Consider the following 17,452-nt stretch of genomic DNA (forward strand, 5'->3'; position numbering starts at 1 on the left):
AAAACAGGTCATATCCTGGATGGTAGTAACCCCTAGGCTTCTCTGGTGGTGACAGGAATCTGTGAGCTGGGTGGAGAGGCTGAGTCGGTGACGTGGCTGCAGGCTTTACTAAAACGACTACTAGTGTCTCACAGACATCACTCAAAAGAGCAGGAAACATGTCTGCTTCCCTCTTGCAGAGAAGCTGGCGAAAAATCCTCAGCCTGACCTAAAGAGAAGTTATCTGCCTAGTTGGCAGCTCGAACTCAGTATTTATGGGTGTAACTACAAATGTCACCCAATTTAACATCCATTCTGTAATCCACCCCCTTCCCATGACAGGGTTTGAAAGTTACCCGTGGTCCCTCCAAAGGCCACCACATAGGTCAGTTGCATTATTTAAGAAGGCTTGCGCCGCTCTGACCTAGTCACCCCGGAGAGAGAATTTTTTCCCCTAAGGCCACTGTCACCACAAGAATATATGGTTCAAGGTCTTGGCAACAGTTCAGGTTTGGGGCTCTGCAACTCCGCTGAGCCTCCCCGTGGGCCTGCAGGAGCAACACGTGATCCTCAAGCAGCGAACCCAACCCAACGGCAGGAAGCCAGGAGGAGAGTGGCCAACGCCTTCCAACGGCAGCCAGGGGGCCTCAGGGCGCTGGGGTCTCCAGGGTGACTGGGGCAGGGACTAGCCAGTGAGGACGGGGTTTCTGGGGCTTCCTCGCAGGAGCCTGGCCAATGGCAGAGCCGGTGTGCTGCTGGCACGAGCGGCCACGCCCCTCGGCAGCCCCGCCCCCGTGCGCTAGTGTGTCCCGCCTTCAGCGCACAGACCTCACCTCCCTGCGCGTTGGCTGGGCTGCAGACGTTGGGGGTGCAGCGTGGAAGCTCGCCGGTGCCAGTCCTGGGCTCTGTCCCAGCTGCCGTGTCGGTCAGCGGCGGCTTCCTCCCCCTTTCCCCCGAGGCCACACGGGCCGGCCTCACGTGGGCCCGCTGGATGCTCGGAGGTTCGCTCTGAACTGGACCCAGGGACGCACCCCCTGCTATGGCCCTCTCCCCCTCCTCTGGCCCTTCTAGCCCCGTTTCCTTCGTCCGAATTGGTTGGATACTCAAATACTTTTCTGGATCATGAGGGCGGAGCAGGCACCCGTTTCCCACCTCTCATTACACCCTGGAAATGGAGTGATCCCGCCCTTTGCCTCTCCTTTAGGCTCAGAGGCTCTCCTACTATGCCTCCGGTTTCCAGCCACACCTCTGGCCTCCCCTGAGGATAAAGAGGCCATCCTCCCAGCAACCTTGCTGTGTCCTTCTTGTCTGGAAGCATTGGAGGCATCTGATCTCCTCTCACTCCCGTATTTCTGGCCCCTCAGGTCTTTCTGGCACTTTCTATGCTGTCCTTTTATCGCCTTCTCCCAGGTCTCACCGTATATCTGTTACCTCATTCTTCCTTAAGGTTCAAAGGGCTTGTGCTCACGGATGGCAATACTCACCGCTTATATTGTTGTTTTGTGGTTTATTAAACTCCTGTGTTTCATACATATCATTTTTTAAAAACGCTATTTCTTGAGCGTTTACTCATTGATGACAGCTTTAATTGTATGTGAAATACAGTAACAAAGGATAGTTGAGACTTTTGAGCAATTCAATGGACTTTTGAGCAATTCAAACTGTAATAACTTTTTTTAAAGTTTTATTTATTTTTGACAGAGAATACAAGCAATGGAGGGGCAGAGAGAGAAAGAGAGGGAGGGAGGGAGACAGAATCTGAAACAGGCTCCAGGCTCTATGCTGTCAGCACACAGCCTGATGTAGGGCTCCAACTCAAACTGTGAGATCATGACCTGAGCCAAAGTCAGATGCTTAACCGACTGAGCCATCTAAGTGCCCGAAAACTGTAATAACTTTGTAACCACCCCTGCTCCCTGAACAATTAAGCTGTTTCTTACACTTATTTTTTCCTGGGGTAAAGAGAGAGAGATGAGCCAGTGGTTATTTGTGAGCAATGAGATGTTTTCTATTGTCCTTTTTATTAACTGTATTTTCTACCATGCATATATATTTTAAAAGATCTTTTCAGTTTAAAGAGGATCAGAGACATGAAGAGACTGTGGGATCCAGGAAGAACAAACTAAGCCCTTTGACAATCTGATCAAAGGACTGTCTACTATCTGGGGGAACCTTTCCTAGTACTTGAAGGCCTTTGCCACTGTGGGGTTCTAACAGAAAGGAGAAGAGGCTTAGGGCAGGGTGCAGGAAGCTGGTATATCAAAGGTTAGTGGGCATTCTGACCATGGTTGTTGTTTTTTTTTTAATTTTTTTAAACGTTTGTTTATTTTTGAGAGATAGATAGAGAGACAGAGCTCCAGCAGGGGAGGAGCAGAGAGAGAGGGAGACACAGAATCCAAAACAGGTTCCGATCTGTCAGCACAGAACCCGACGCAGGGCTCGAATTCACAAACTGTGAGATCATGACCTGGGCCGAAGTCAGACACTTAATCGACTGAGCCACCCAGGTGCCCCAATTCTGACCATGTTTGGAGGGCCGAGGAACCTGGATGATTCACTGTAACTTCCCAAGGGAGGGACCAGCCAACCCACCTAACACACGTGTGTGTGTGTGTGTGTGTGTGTGTGTGTGTGTGTGCACGCACACAAGAAAAGCAAGTATAGAAGTGAACTGGGCACAGATTGCCCTGTCATATTTTATTTGTTCAGTCTTTGGTTTGCTTCCCCATTCATTGGTGAGTGTAAGGCCAGATTCCAAATGGAGGCTACCAAAGTATTCAGAACAACTTGGGAGAGTCTAAGAGGTTGTTAAGACTTGAGCTTTGAAATCAGACGAGATGAGTTTTCATCTAAGCTCACCCACTTGCTAGGTATGAAACCTTGGGCAAGCTATCGAAACACAGAGGTCCTCGGATTTTTCACCTTTAAATGAGTGATGACGATACTTGTAAGGATTTTACTATACATCATGGTGCCTGTCAAGCAGTCAGTGCTCTGCGAACAACAGTTGGTAGCCCTCTTTCTGCTTTCCCATCATTATCTAACCCAGGAGCCCAAGGCCTTTAGCATGTGCCTTATTGTCATCTGTATTCCCATCTCTTTGCAGGCACTCTCTGTATGAGAGAGTGGAGCTAAGATGTTTTCCTGTTCAAAGCTGTCTTTGCAGACCCTGAGAAAGGGTGCCTCCTGACTCTCACAGTCCCTTCAGGTGTGCCAGAGTCCAGGGCCCTGGGTTTCTGGAGGAATCTGACCACAGTTGGGGGGGTCCACCTTCCCCCAGGGCATTCAGGCTCTGACCCAACCTCCCAATGCAGCTGAGGGCCAAGGGTGAAAGGACCCGCCTTATTCCAACCTAAGGCTGACCTGACTGTCCTGAGCCCCTTCTGCGTTCCAAGAGGAGACACTTCAGTTGCTGGACCTGGGATACTGTCCTCTCCTGCGCATTCAAAACTGCACCTCCTCCGTAGCAGGAAGGCCCCTGCTGTGGGCCCCATCTGTCCTGGACATCTGCCTAAAGTCCTGTCTCTGCAGCAGGGCCCCTCCATCCACCCTCCCAGACCACTCCATCCTCCACTATCTCCCCTTTCCCAAGGGGTGCTCTTCCCCCTCCTGCTTTCACCCTTCTCCCTGTAAGTGCCTGGGACCAGAGTGCTCATCCTTCCCAACGCCCCAACCAGCTTTCGTGTTGGGGAACTTCTGTACCTGCAGAGAGAGAACGGCCAGGCAGAATGGCCTCATGGTGCAGTGACACCCCCTGAACTTCCCTTCAGCACACTTCCCTCTTCCTTCATCCTCCTCCCCAGTAGCCCTGGCAGCCTTCATCTCCTCATTCCCAAATCAGTCCCATCTGGCCTTATTTATTCTAAGCGACTCGTCCCTTAAGGCCGAAAGAGGCACTTCCAGCTTTAAAAGTAGGGTTTTGGGGGGAGCCTGGGTGGCTCAGTAGGTTGAGCGTCCCAACTTCGGCTCAGGTCACGACCTCGCTGTTTGTGAACTTGACCCCGCATTCGGCTCTGTGCTGACAACTCAGGGCCCGGAGTCTGCTTAGGATTCTATGTCTCCCTCTCTCTGCCCCCTCCCCCACTCACACCCTGTCTCTCTCAAAAATAAATAAAACATTAAAAATAATAAAAAAACAATTAAAAGTAGGGTTTGGGGTATCAGTCACTGGGAACAGTCAGATCTAGTCTGTCTGTGGAGACAGGGACTTGATGGGGCCCCTAGAGTCCCACTCTGCTTGCTGGCCCCCCCAGCCAGCTGTGCCTGAAGAGCTGGGCCTGGTGATTTCTTCATGACAACATGTGTGGAATATGAGGGGCGGATGGCAGAAAATTTACATTTTGTTGTTGCTGTTCACCAGTAAAGAAACATACATTTGATCATGAGTGTTGGGTAACTGGCAGGTAATGACAGCAGAATGGAAAAACACAGAATTTCTAAATGAATAAGGGGAAAAGGAAGAATACATGGAAAAGAAGGAAACACACACACACACACACACACACAAATATACAATTAAATAAATGGTAAACATACAGTAGTATGAAAGGAATAAAAGGAAGTATAATAGCATAATTATCAGAAGATGTTACTGGGCTGAATTTTCCTGTATTAAAAGACACTATGTGATGGGGTTTAAAAGAAAAACCTGTTATATGCTGTTAAATGAGAAACATACTTGAGGGGCACCTGGGCGGCTCAGTCGGGATTAAGTACCTGATTTTAGCTCAGGCCATGATCTCAGGGTTTGTGAGTTCGAGCCCCGAGTCGGGCTCTATGCTGACCGCTCAGAGCCTGGAACCTGCTTCAGATCCTGTGTCTCCCTCTTTCTCTGCCCCTCCGCCGCCTCAAAACTAAATAAACGTTAAGAAAAAAGTTAAAAAAAAAAAAAAGAAACATACTTGAAACAAAATGCTTCCAAAACCTAGAAGATAAAGAAACGGACAAATGCAAATAAATATACAAGAAAGCAGAAATAGCAACATCACGATGCGCTAGGTTGAGTTAATTGTCAAAAATATGTTCACACCTAACAATCCAGCAGCTAAGTGTATCAAGCAAAAACTATTAGACATGCAGGGAGAACTTGATTTTTAAAACAAAATTACGGTGGGGGAGGTAAAAATACCTCCTCATGGGGTATTATGTTAAGTGAAGTAAATTAGTCAGAGAAAGACAGATACCATATGTTTTCACTCATATGTGGATCTTGAGTAACTTGACAGAAGACCATGGGGGAGGGGAAGGAGAAAAAAAAAGTTACAGAGAGGGAGGGAGGCAAACCATAAGAGACTCTTAAATACTTAGAACAAACTGAGGGTTGAGATGGGGGGTGGGGGAGAGAGGAAAGTGGGTGATGGGCATTGAGGAGGGCACCTGTTGGAATGAACACTGGGTGTTTGACAATTTGACAATAAATTATGATAAATAAATAAATAAATAAATAAATAAATAAATATAAAAACCTCCTCATGAATCCTTTTGTTTCTTGCTCCAAAATTGGATATGATGATCCTGGAATTCAGGGGGTAGAGTAAATGTCTAAAATAGCTCAGAAAAGTGCTCATTCCGGCAGCAGATGTAGTAAAATCGGGATGCCACCTGGGCGTTAGAGATTGGCATGGCCCCTGGGTGTGGGTGGCACGCAAATTCATGAAGCATTCCATATTTTAAAAAAAGAAGAAGAAGAAAAAAAACTAAATAAAATAAAATAGCTAAGACAAATCAGGTACAGGAAGACTATTGAGGGACTGACGTCATGTGACGTGGCCTAAGTTCCTCAAGAAAGCTGAGAGCAAAGTCTTGGAGCACAGAAGTGTCCACGGGCACCTCAGCCGGGCGCTGCCATGCCGGAGCAGAGGGGGCACTTGCGAGCCCTCAGCTGCTGGAGCAGGGTCTGGGGTCGGCGGCAGGAGGCTGCCTCTGCTGAGAGGCGTCCAGAGCAGAATGGGTCCAGCCAGAGGCACTGGTTGGTGGGGAAGCCAGCATTAGAAACTTTGGTATACCACGGCTCACATCCCCTCTCTAGGAACGGGGAGCATCCGGAGATGAAAAGAGGTGAATTGACTGGACAATGTTCAAATACTCACTTCATAAACAGAGACTACAGGCAGGGTACTGGGATGTCACTTCTGCCAGGCAGTGAGGTAGTTTTTCTTCAGCAACAGCGGCTAGGGAAGATATTTTCCTTTAGGAGACTATACAAGCATTCACAGTTTAGATTTAAAGGTGTTTGAAACTGATTGGGCCCTCCCTGAACCCAACTCATGGCCCAAACACAATTTCTCAGATGCATCCAGAAAAACCAGAGGGTGTCTGTCATCTAGGACCCATATCCCATCCCTAACCTGTACTCCTACTTAATTGTGTGTGTGTGTGTGTGTGTGTGTGTGTGTGTGTATAGATATATATGAATGAAACGTGTCTATGTAAAAGAAGTATCTATACATGCATGTAGATAGTGTGTAGGTATGTACACACATCCATGTACACACACAACACGTACACATACACATATGAACGAAGTGTTTCAACAAATGTTTCTCAGGGCACTGGGCGAGGGATGAAAAGAATGCAACGTGGTGCTTGCCTTGGAGGAAGGCACACTGTCGTTAGGGACAGTGGACGCCGTCACTCATCTGTGATTGGTTTCATCCAGGTTTCCTACGTATAAGTGGAGCCACCAACACAGTTATTGGAAGGACTCCATAAGGGGCACCTGGGTGGTTCAGTCAGTTAAGCGTCCGACTTTGACTCGGGTCGTGATCTCACAGTTTAGGCGTTAAAGCCCCACATCCAGCTCTGTGCTGACAGCTCGGAGCCTGGAGCCTGCTTCAGATTCTGTGTCTCCTTCTCCCTCTGCCCCTCCCCTGCTCATGCTCTGTCTCTCTGTCTCTGTCTCTCTCTCTCTCAAAAATAAATAAATGTGAAAAAAATTTTAATTAAAAAAATTTTTTAAAAAAGGATGGACTCCACAAAATCTCTACCTAACGTCACTTTCTTTCATGATTAATTATAAAAATAGAGGTTGACATGAGAAGCCCCAGAAGAACCCTCCACCTCCCCCCTGCCCAGGGGATCAAAGTCTCCTGAGCCTGTGTGGAGGAAACAGATAGTACTTGGACTTGTAGAATCCCCAAATTAGGCAAAAATGAGCCAGCGTCTCAGACGATGGTATGGGGAGAGAATAGCTGGGAAGGAACGATACCAGAAGCCGTTTGCTGTACTGTGTTGAAAGGAAGGAAGTCTGGGAGTAAATCTTTGCTTTCCAAGATCTAAGTCTATGGGGAAAGGTATAAGCAAACAGGCAAAATGAAGTCGATGTGATCGTTGCTCCAGGTGTAGAAATACAGGATGGAAACAGTCATTAAGAGACATGCCTCAGCCAGGAAGGCCTTCTGGAGGAAGCAGTGTCTGAGGCTTAAAGGAACGGGAGTTAGGGGAGTACTGGGTTCGGGGTGATAAAGTCTCTCCAGCAGCAGGAATGACCTGCAGACGGCAGAGCATATTCAGGGAAACAATTAAGTTCCTTATGGCTGCAGCACCATGTTGGAGGGCACAAGTGGCCAGAGTTGGCCCTGGAGACAGACGCAAAGGCCTTGAAACCATGTTAAAAGACAACAGATTTTATCCTGGGGTAGGGAGCCTCTGCTCCCCTCTTGTGGCCAGCCTGAAAGAAAAAACAAAAGGCAATAAAAGACACAGATAGGGACACCTGGGGGGCTCAGTCAGTTGAGCGTCCTACTTCCACTCAGGTCATGATCTCGCAGTTCGTGAGCTCGAGCCCCGTGTCGGGCTCGCTGCTATCAGTCTGTCAGCCCAGAGTCTGCTTCAGATCCTTTGTCCCCTTCTGTCTCTGCCCCTTCTCATTCACACAGACACACACACAGACACACAGACACACACACACACACACACACACACTGCTCTCTCTCTCTCTCTAAAGATAAATAAAACATTAAAAAAAAAACAACAACCGACACAGATACACCTTCAGCTAGATACAGAAAGAGTAAACTGAGAAGAAAATATTCCAGAGACAGATCTGTAGCAGAAGGCAAACAAGGCGGAGAGAAACAAATAGATACAGCAGTAAAAAGGTGCAAAGGACGATGGATGGCGTGGGAGGACCGACGGGCCAGAAGCTTGGTAGCAGAGAAGGAGCAATGAAAAGCAAGGTGAACAAGGTCAGGGACAGTGGAGAGGCCAAAGAAGCCAGAGACAGGGCACGCTCAGGCCCTGCTGGCCACACAGGGGCTCTGACCTGGGCTGCTGGCTCTCTTGCCACAGCAGACTCTGCTTCAGTTCCCAGCTCCAAACAAGGGGAGAAAGAGATCTGTGTGCAAGGCTTCAAGTTTCAGGAGGGAGTAGCGGAACAAAGGCCAAGTTAGAAGGGATTGACGAACCTGGGCCAGGGATGGAAAAGTGAAAGAAACTTTTGTTCCAGGATGATGAGGGGACCCAGAGCGGTCTCCAGCAGCTAAACTCCTACAATGTGCGAAAAACTAAAAGGAAGATAAAGTGATGGGAAGTAAGTCTCGTGAGAGAAATTCCTAGTCACCGGGGAGAGGGCCAGGGGTTAGAGCAGTCAGGAGGGGGACTTGCAGCAATCAAGTCTTGCTATTATACCAGCGGTGTGCCATTGGGATGAGCTACTTAAAATCCGTTTCTCAGTTTCCTTAACTGTAAAATGGGAATGAAATCATAAAGAGTACTGACCTCATGGGCATCCTGCATAGGTGAAGTGAGTTCAAAATACATAGAATGCTTCATCGCGTTAGGGGTTATACTGCTGTGGCTGTTAGCTGTTATTATTCCTCTACTGGAGCCTCATCTCTCCCTCTCATAGTGCCAGAACCCTTATGTGACACTTTCAAAGACCTCATCAGGGCTTTTCTGGTCTATTGGATGGAAGAGGTGTGGAAATACGCAGAGAGGAGTGTCAGTCTGGGTTTAGGGGGTACTAGTACTGGGCGTTTAGAAGACAGAGATGACCTACTCCCTGTTTAGAAGCCCACCGTGCTCAGTGGACCCTGGCTTTGCTTCTCTTAGACAGGGTGTCCCCTGCTTAAAGGGATCACTTCTAGCACTCACTTGGATCTTGTTCTCAGGGTTGACCCAATGGCCAGCTATTCAATAGAGAAATCCATTTGGGGTCCTTACCCCTTGAAGCTGCCTCTCCCTCTCAGGTGCCCAGTGCATCTTGTTTTTTTCTCTTCCTTTCAAATGGCAGCACCCTCCCTCACTTATCTTTTCTGAAAGGATCTGCTCACTCGCAGTAGGAGTGTGAAATAGTCTGACAAAAGCTGGACATCTTCTGGGGATTTTCATTGTAGTAGGACTCAGTCCCTTGAATAGAGTCGTGAAGCTGGCTGAAATCTTGGCTATATGGAAGAAGGTTCTGGCAGAGCAAAACTCTTGAAGGTGAGAAGGCCTTAACACTACTCCACATGTGTCGCCTTAAAGAACATATTCCTCTTTTGGTGTGGATTGTGAAAATATTCCAGGAATAAATTTGAAAATGCATGAAAAGTATTGCCAGCAGGCCAACAAAGTGTGGCTGGTAGGGCTAGTGCTTGGCTAAATGGCCTTTTCAGATTCTTGCTCTTTGAAGAGCCCTACCATTGCTTCAGAGTATAGCCAAGAAGTCACAGAGGGCCTAAGAATTATAGTTGGTGGGCTGATGTAGATTCGCTCTCCAACTGCCACTCCATGTAGGAGGTATTAGGAAACTTTTTGAAGGAGTTTGGAACGAAATTGCTGCTGGAGACTCTCATCATGAGTAGCTCCTCTCCAACCATAGAACTGAAAGATTAACCCTGAGCTGTTCAGCTTGGAAGGGAACCGCAGCTATGTATAAACTAGGGGGCTTGTGGGAGCTGAAGGCAGGAAGGGATGGTGGCAGCCCCCACCCGCAGGAAAGCCTTAGGAGCAGCTCTGTCTGTGAGCTCCTTGGCACTGATGCTATGTGTCATAAGTTTGACCCAGTTCAGTGCTAGGATGTGGTAGATACTCTCTAAATGTTTGCTGAATGAATGAATGAAAGGAGGTGGCTGAGGAAAGCATATGCTGATAGGACCCTCTAGAAGCTTCCCTGACTATAAAAATAATCAGCTTCTCCCTGAATCCTTAGCACTGAAGACAATGCTATGAGCTGCTGTCTGCAACTTCTGAATAGCTCATAGAAGAAGTCTATGGCCCTTTCCAGGGAGCCCTGTAACCTCTGTGCAGAAGCTTTGGAAACTTGGACACGTCTGATAGTTCCTACAAAGAATTCCTTGAAATCTTAATATAAAATCCCAAAACTTCTAAAAGGAAGCCTGGAAGCCCCCATCTGAAATTTTTGGAAACCCTACCAGAAAGCTTTGGACCCCTGTCTGGAAGCCGTGGAAACACCGCCAGGAGTTGACAGCCTTCTGGGGTTGAGACCCCAGCATGTGTGTTATCATATTGTCTCTGCCTTTGCAACAATGATTTCTATTGGAGTAGGGGATGGGCAGGAAGGTTATTACTGTTTAGTTTTAAAACAAAACAGTAGCTGTGTCTCAGTCACCTGGACCCAGAGGAGCTAGCCAAAAAAGGAAAGGGTGTGGTGTTTCCAAATCTTTGGTCAAAATGGTGGAGACTTTGGGAAGGTTGGCCCTTGTCACTGGTCAAGTCCTGGGACTTGAAACCAATTCTTCTTCTTGATGGATAGACCGACCCTGTAATTATTATATAATGCCCTTCTTATCTCGTTACAGCCTTTAATTTAAAGTCTAGTTTGTCTGATTTAGTATGGCTACTCCAGCTTTCTTTTGACTTCCAGTAGCATGATAAATAGTTCTCCATCCCCTCATTTTCAATCTCAAAGTGTCCTCAGGTCTAAAATGAGTCTCTTGTAGACAGCAAATAGATGGGTCTTGTTTTTTTTTCCATTCTGATACCCTATGTCTTTTGGTTGGTGCATTTAGTCCATTTACATTCAGTGTTATTATAGAAAGATATGGGTTCAGAGTCATTGTGATGTCTGTAGGTTTCATGCATGTAGCGATGTCTCTGGTACTTTGTCTCACAGGATCCCCCTTAGGATCTCTTGTAGGGCTGGTTTAGTGGTGACGAATTCCTTCAGTTTTTGTTTGTTTGGGAAGACCTTTATCTCTCCTTCTATTCTAAATGACAGATTTGCTGGATAGAGGATTCTCGGCTGCATATTTTTTCTGTTCATCACATTGAAGATTTCCTGCCATTCTTTTCTGGCCTGCCAAGTTTCAGTAGAGAGATCCGTCACTAGTCTTATTGGTCTCCCTTTATATGTTAGAGCACGTTTATCCCTAGCTGCTTTCAAAATTTTCTCTTTATCCTTGTATTTTGCCAGTTTCATTATGATATGTCATGCAGAAGATCGATTCAAGTTACGTCTGAAGGGAGTTCTCTGTGCCTCTTGGATTTCAATGCCTTCTTCCTTCCCCAGATCAGGGAAGTTCTCAGCTATTATTTCTTCAAGTACACCTTCAGCACCTTTCCCTCTCTCTTCCTCCTCTGGAATACCAATTATGTGTAGATTATTTCTCTTTAGTGCATCACTTAGTTCTCTAATTTTCCACTCATATTCCTGGATTATTTTTATCTCTCTTTTTCTCAGCTTCTTCTTTTTCCATAATTTTATCTTCTAGTTCACCTATTCTCTCCTCTGCCTCTTCAATCAGAGCTGTAGTCATCTCCATTTTATTTTTCAGCTCATTGATAGCATTTTTTCAGCTCCTCTTGGCTGTTCCTTAGTCCCTTGATCTCTGTAGCAATAGATTCTCTGCTGTCCTTTATACTGTTTTCAAGCCCAGCGATTAATTTCATGACTATTATTCTAAATTCACTTTCTGTTATATTGTTTAAATCCTTTTTGATCAGTTCGTTAGCTGTCGATATTTCCTGGAGGTTTTTTTGAGGGGAATTCTTCCATTTTGTCATTTTGGATAGTCCCTGGAGTGGTGCGGACCTGCAGGGCACTTCCCCTGTACTGTGGTGTATAACTGGAGTTGGTGGGCAGAGCCGCAGTCAGACCTGATGTCTGCCCCCAGCCCACCGCTGGGGCCACAGTTAGACTGGTGTGCACCTTCTCTTCCCCTCTCCTAGGGGCGGGATTCACTGTGGGGTGGCGTGGCCATCTAGGCTACTTGTACACTGCCAGGCTTGTGGTGCTGGGGATCTGGCATATTAGCTGGGGTGGATCGGCAAGGTGCACAGGGGCGGGAGGGGTAGGCTCAGCTCACTTATCCTTTGGTGATCCACTTCAGGAGGGGCCCTCCGCACTGGGAGGGAGTCAGACCCGCCCCCGGACGGATGGATCCGCAGAAGCACAACGTTGGGTGTTTGTGAGGTGCAAGCAAGTTCCCTGGTAGGAACCGGTTCCCTTTGGGATTTTGGCTGGGGGATGGGCAAGGGAGATGGCGCTGGCGAGTGCCTTTGTTCCCTGCCAAGCTGCACTCTGTTGTCCGGGGCTCAACAACTCTCCCTCCTGTTGTCCTCCAGCCCTCCTGCTCTCCGAGCAGGTGTGAAGTCCCACTTGCTGTCCGAACACACTCCGCCCGGCCCCTCTGCTTTATGCAAGCCAGACTCGGGGCCTCTGCTTGGCTGGAGGGCTGCCCCTCCGCCCGGCTCCCTCCCGCCAGTCCGTGTAGCATGCACCGCCTCTCTGCCCTTCTACCCTCTTCCGTGGGCCTCTCGTCTCCTCTTGGCTCCAGAGAATCCATTCTGCTAGTCTTCTGGCGATTTTCTGGGTTATTTAGGCAGGTGTGGGTGGAATCTAAGTGATCCACAGGACGCGGTGGGCCCAGCTTCCTCCTACACCGCCACCTTCCCAGAAGCCCCTCTTGAAACCAATTCTTGAGGTTTTAGGTTGAAGGATGGAGATCTTGGCCTGTGGGTACTCCTGTATTGGGTCAAAGTACAGTTCCCCTATGAATATTCACTTTACTGCTGAGAGTTGGTGAGCTTGCAGGCAACCAGTTTGAAGCACAGATTTTAACAGGAGCAGGTAGTATCTACATAATTATTTCTCACACAGTGGGGCCCAGTAGAGAAAAATATTCTTTATTCACAGAGAGATGATTTAAGTAGCTCTACTCATGTACTCAGATGGTTTCTTTCTCTAGGCTTCCCTGGAAAAGAATTCTTTGAAATGTATTCAGCTGTGAGAGAAGAAGACATACAAACATTGAAGTTTTGAGACTGTGTCAGAGACATATTTCGGGATAGCTCTAGAGCAAACAAAAAAAAATGTAGAGGGATACTATTGCAGAGGGAAGGGGAAAAACAAGTTTAAAAGGGGAAGATTAAAGTAAAAGGAGGCAGTAAAGACTGAGAAATGAAGGCTCACAGTATCAGGAACCAACATACAGGAAGTATGTTGCTATCAATTGGAAGATAGTCCCTAGGAACGAACAATACCTCAGGCATCTCTGTCATGGTTGGCAAGCTTCTTTCAAAGAATTTCTTTCTGTAAGTCTGAGGGAAAGAGATGAGGCAAGATAAGTGGTTTAAGGGGTGTGTCTGAATGGAGCAGAAATGGAAAGGGACAAGGAGGAATATATTGGGATTGAAGGACAGAAATGTTCCTTACCCCTTCCTCTCCCATCTTACCCCCCCTCAAAGTGTTTCCTAGGTATAAGAACTAAGAGGATAAAGGAAAAGAAGAACTGGGTGGTGTATTAAAGGTCCCCAACATCAACTCCAGGTTTGATGAATCTCTAGGACTTCCAGGACTCAGCATATAGTTGTACTCATGGCTATGATTTATTATGGTGAAAGGATACAAAGCAAACTCAGCAAAAGGAGAAGGTGTGTGGAGCACAAAGTCTGGAGTTTTCCCCCAGTGAAATCACACAGGACATGCTTAATTCCCCCAGCAATGAGTTATGACAACACATGTGAAATATTGTGTGCCAGAGAAGCTCATTAGAGACTCAGTGTCCAGCGTTTTTATTGAGAGCTAGTTAGACACCCTCTGCCTACCGTGTATCAAAATCTCAGACTCAACAGAAGGAATGCAGGTGTTCAGCACAAATCGCATTGTTTGTACAAACAGTTTAGGCAGAGTGGGTCACTCTTACCAGTTCGGGTGGTGAGAACCCTAAATCCTAGTTCCCAAAACCCACATTCTTAGATGCCTGCCAAGGGACAACCTTGCACACAGGCCTTTCAAGGAGAGCAGTCTCAGGCCTGCTATGTTAACTCTTTTTGTACAAGTTGCTTTGAGTAAGTGCTCCCCACATGCCTCTTCTCTACTCAAGCTAAAAAGTTGAAATCTAGCCCTCACTTAGGGCACCATTTGAATGACCTGAAACAATGCGTGTACTGCTAAGTGGCTCTGATGTGGAGAAAATGAGGCTTAGTGATTGTCAAGAATGTTCCCAATTAGGCTTAAAATGAGAAAAGTCCTGGTGTCACTTCTGAACCCTGACATCCTTCCCTACCTTATCTCAAATATAATCTGTTTGAAACAAGCCTTAGACTTGGCTGCCTTAGGGATGCTTCCTTTGGTTGTTAGGAGTACCTGCTCCGCATGACAGGATGCCTCCTCTTGGTGTCATCAGCAGATGGGTTGGAGAAATGAGGGACTTATTCTGTCAGCGCCCTCCTGCTGATTTCTTCAGCGCCCTCTCCCCATTTCTTAGGTACCTATGGCCATCCCTTTCCTCTGGGTCACCACTCACAATCATCTGAAGGGATCTAAACATCACACGGAGGTAGACAAGTTTGAAGCCTATGTGAATAGTTTTTTTAAACACTGAATTAAATTCATACATAAAAGCTACTTTAGGAGAGATTCTCAAATAATGAGACCCTGAGATGACTCATATTCTAAACACTGGGGTTCAGCCACTCCAGTTTCCTAGATCAAACATGGACATGAGATTATTTTGGTTTCTCCATCTTTCCCTGTGGAAATGAACGTCCATTCCCCTGGTTGACAGGGGCTTGGCAAAGATGGTGACATCATGACATGTACCACGGAAGTCATCCTTGGGACCAGATCCAATTGTCAGCAGAAAAATGGCTTAGTAACCTAAAATCAGGGAAGAAATGACTGCAAATTAAAAGCTAAAGGCAATTTCAAATAGGAAAACTTGACTGGAATATGATCTTTCTGATATTTTTTACAGCTGATATATTTGGTTTAGGGGTTAGTATTTCCCTAGACATGACAATTTTTTAAGAATCTGAGAATTTTGGATGAGACAAGTTTTAGGAAAAAAAAGATGTGACAGGAATTTCCTATAGTAGTCAAATCTGTGGGGGGTGTAAAGTGGGACCTAGGATTGGAGCCAGAAACTGACTCCTTGATGGGTTTATGTTGAAAGCTTGAGAGCTGGTAACACTATTACCACTATGGTAGGTGAGAATTTAGACTCTAAAATACTTTATGCTGCTCCCTCCCTTGTTAATGGAAACTGGCAAAGCTTAAATGTAACTTAGTTGGAAACTGGTAACTGAACTGTTACTCATTCAAAAGAGATGTTTTCACAGCATCCACTATGAAACCTGTGTCTCATGACTTGTCCTGGACAAATCTGGGCACTTGCCTTCTTTATGGAGAACTCACATTCTGATTATAGAAGGTAACTTCTTTTTTTTTTTTTTTTCAATATATGAAGTTTATTGTCAAATTGGTTTCCATACAACACCCAGTGCTCATCCCAAAAGGTGCCCTCCTCAATACCCATCACCCACCCTCCCCTCCCTCCCACCCCCCATCAACCCTCAGTTTGTTCTCAGTTTTTAAGGGTCTCTTATGCTTTGGCTCTCTCCCACTCTAACCTCCTTTTATTTTTTTCCTTCCCCTCCCCCATGGGTTTCTGTTAAGTTTCTCAGGATCCACATAAGAGTGAAACCATATGGTATCTGTCTTTCTCTGTATGGCTTATTTCACTTAGCATCACACTCTCCAGTTCCATCCATGTTGCTACAAAGGGCCATATTTCATTCTTTCTCATTGCCACGTAGTACTCCATTGTGTATATAAACCACAATTTCTTTATCCATTCATCAGTTGATGGACATTTCGGCTCTTTCCATAATTTGGCTATTGTTGAGAGTGCTGCTATAAACATTGGGGTACAAGTGCCCCTATGCATCAGTACTCCTGTATCCCTTGGGTAAATTCCTAGCAGTGCTATTGCTGGGTCATAGGGTAGGTCTATTTTTAATTTTTTGAGGAACCTCCACACTGTTTTCCAGAGTGGCTGCACCAATTTGCATTCCCACCAACAGTGCAAGAGGGTTCCCGTTTCTCCACATCCTCTCCAGCATACAGAAGGTAACTTCTGTCTTTTGCATCCTTTTCTCAGAATTCACCCTGGGCCCATTTGTACAATGGGGAAGTATGTTTACATATTTCCCAACCTGCTCTTTTGTGCACTCTCTTCCCTTTTCCTAAAACCTCTTCTCATGTACACCTGAGCTTCTTGCTCTCTTCCTTTCTTTGGACTTGTTCATGTATATTTACAAAATATCTGGTTTACCAGATATCTGATATCTGATCTACCAGAGTGTTACATTTCTAAGAGAGGTCAGTCTCTTCACCTAAGAAATGAAACTCTAATGGTATACTTGAATGCATTATTAGCAGGTATTAGTCTGGTTCTTTCAGAGAGTGAGGCTTTCCTGATGCTTCTAAACTTCCCCAAATGCTGTTATGTACACATGTTCTCATTGGTTAGGGAGACTATCAGCAGTCCATGACAATACCCTAAAGATAGTAGCCCTTCTCCCCATTCTTTTAGGGCAAAATCTTAAAAGATTCCAGTTGGATCAACATTCTTGACCCATAAGGATTGGGCATGGGGGAAAGATGGACATTGTGACCTCGTCTTGTCTTAGATGAGTGGGCTCTGCCCCGTAATTGGTCAACCAGTGTCCTCTTCCTTGAGTCCTTCTGCCCTCCATCGTTAATTTGGTTCTTATCTGTCTGTGACAGTAGGATGAATATAAACCGATTATTTGAGATAACGATCCCAAGACACACAAGTAATAAAAGAGAAACAGAATAATGACTGAGTGACAAATGTTAAGAAAGATGAACCAGAAATAATATACATACAGCCAGAAATAAGTAAAATAGGAGAACTAGAAAAGGGAGATAAACAGCTTAGAGTGTTAAAAACCCATAGAGACTTATCCCAGTAATGTGGACATTTGTCCACACAACTCAGTCAGTGTAATACACCACATTAATAGAATAAAGAAGGAAAACACATAAGCATTGCAATTAATGCAGAAAAAGCATTTGACAAAATCCCACACGCTTCAGTGATTAAAGAAAAATTCAGAAAACTAGGAATGATAGTAGGAAATTTCCTCAACATAATAAAAGACATTTATGGAAAAATGCATAGTTAATGTCATATTCAATGATAAAAGACTGAAATCTTTTCCATAAAGATCAGGAATAAAACAAGGATGCTCACTTTTACTACTACTGGTCAACATGTACTGG

Source organism: Herpailurus yagouaroundi, unplaced genomic scaffold (assembly GCF_014898765.1).
Source record: "Herpailurus yagouaroundi ecotype Mexico unplaced genomic scaffold, PumYag 184, whole genome shotgun sequence".
Lineage (NCBI taxonomy): Eukaryota > Metazoa > Chordata > Mammalia > Carnivora > Felidae > Herpailurus > Herpailurus yagouaroundi.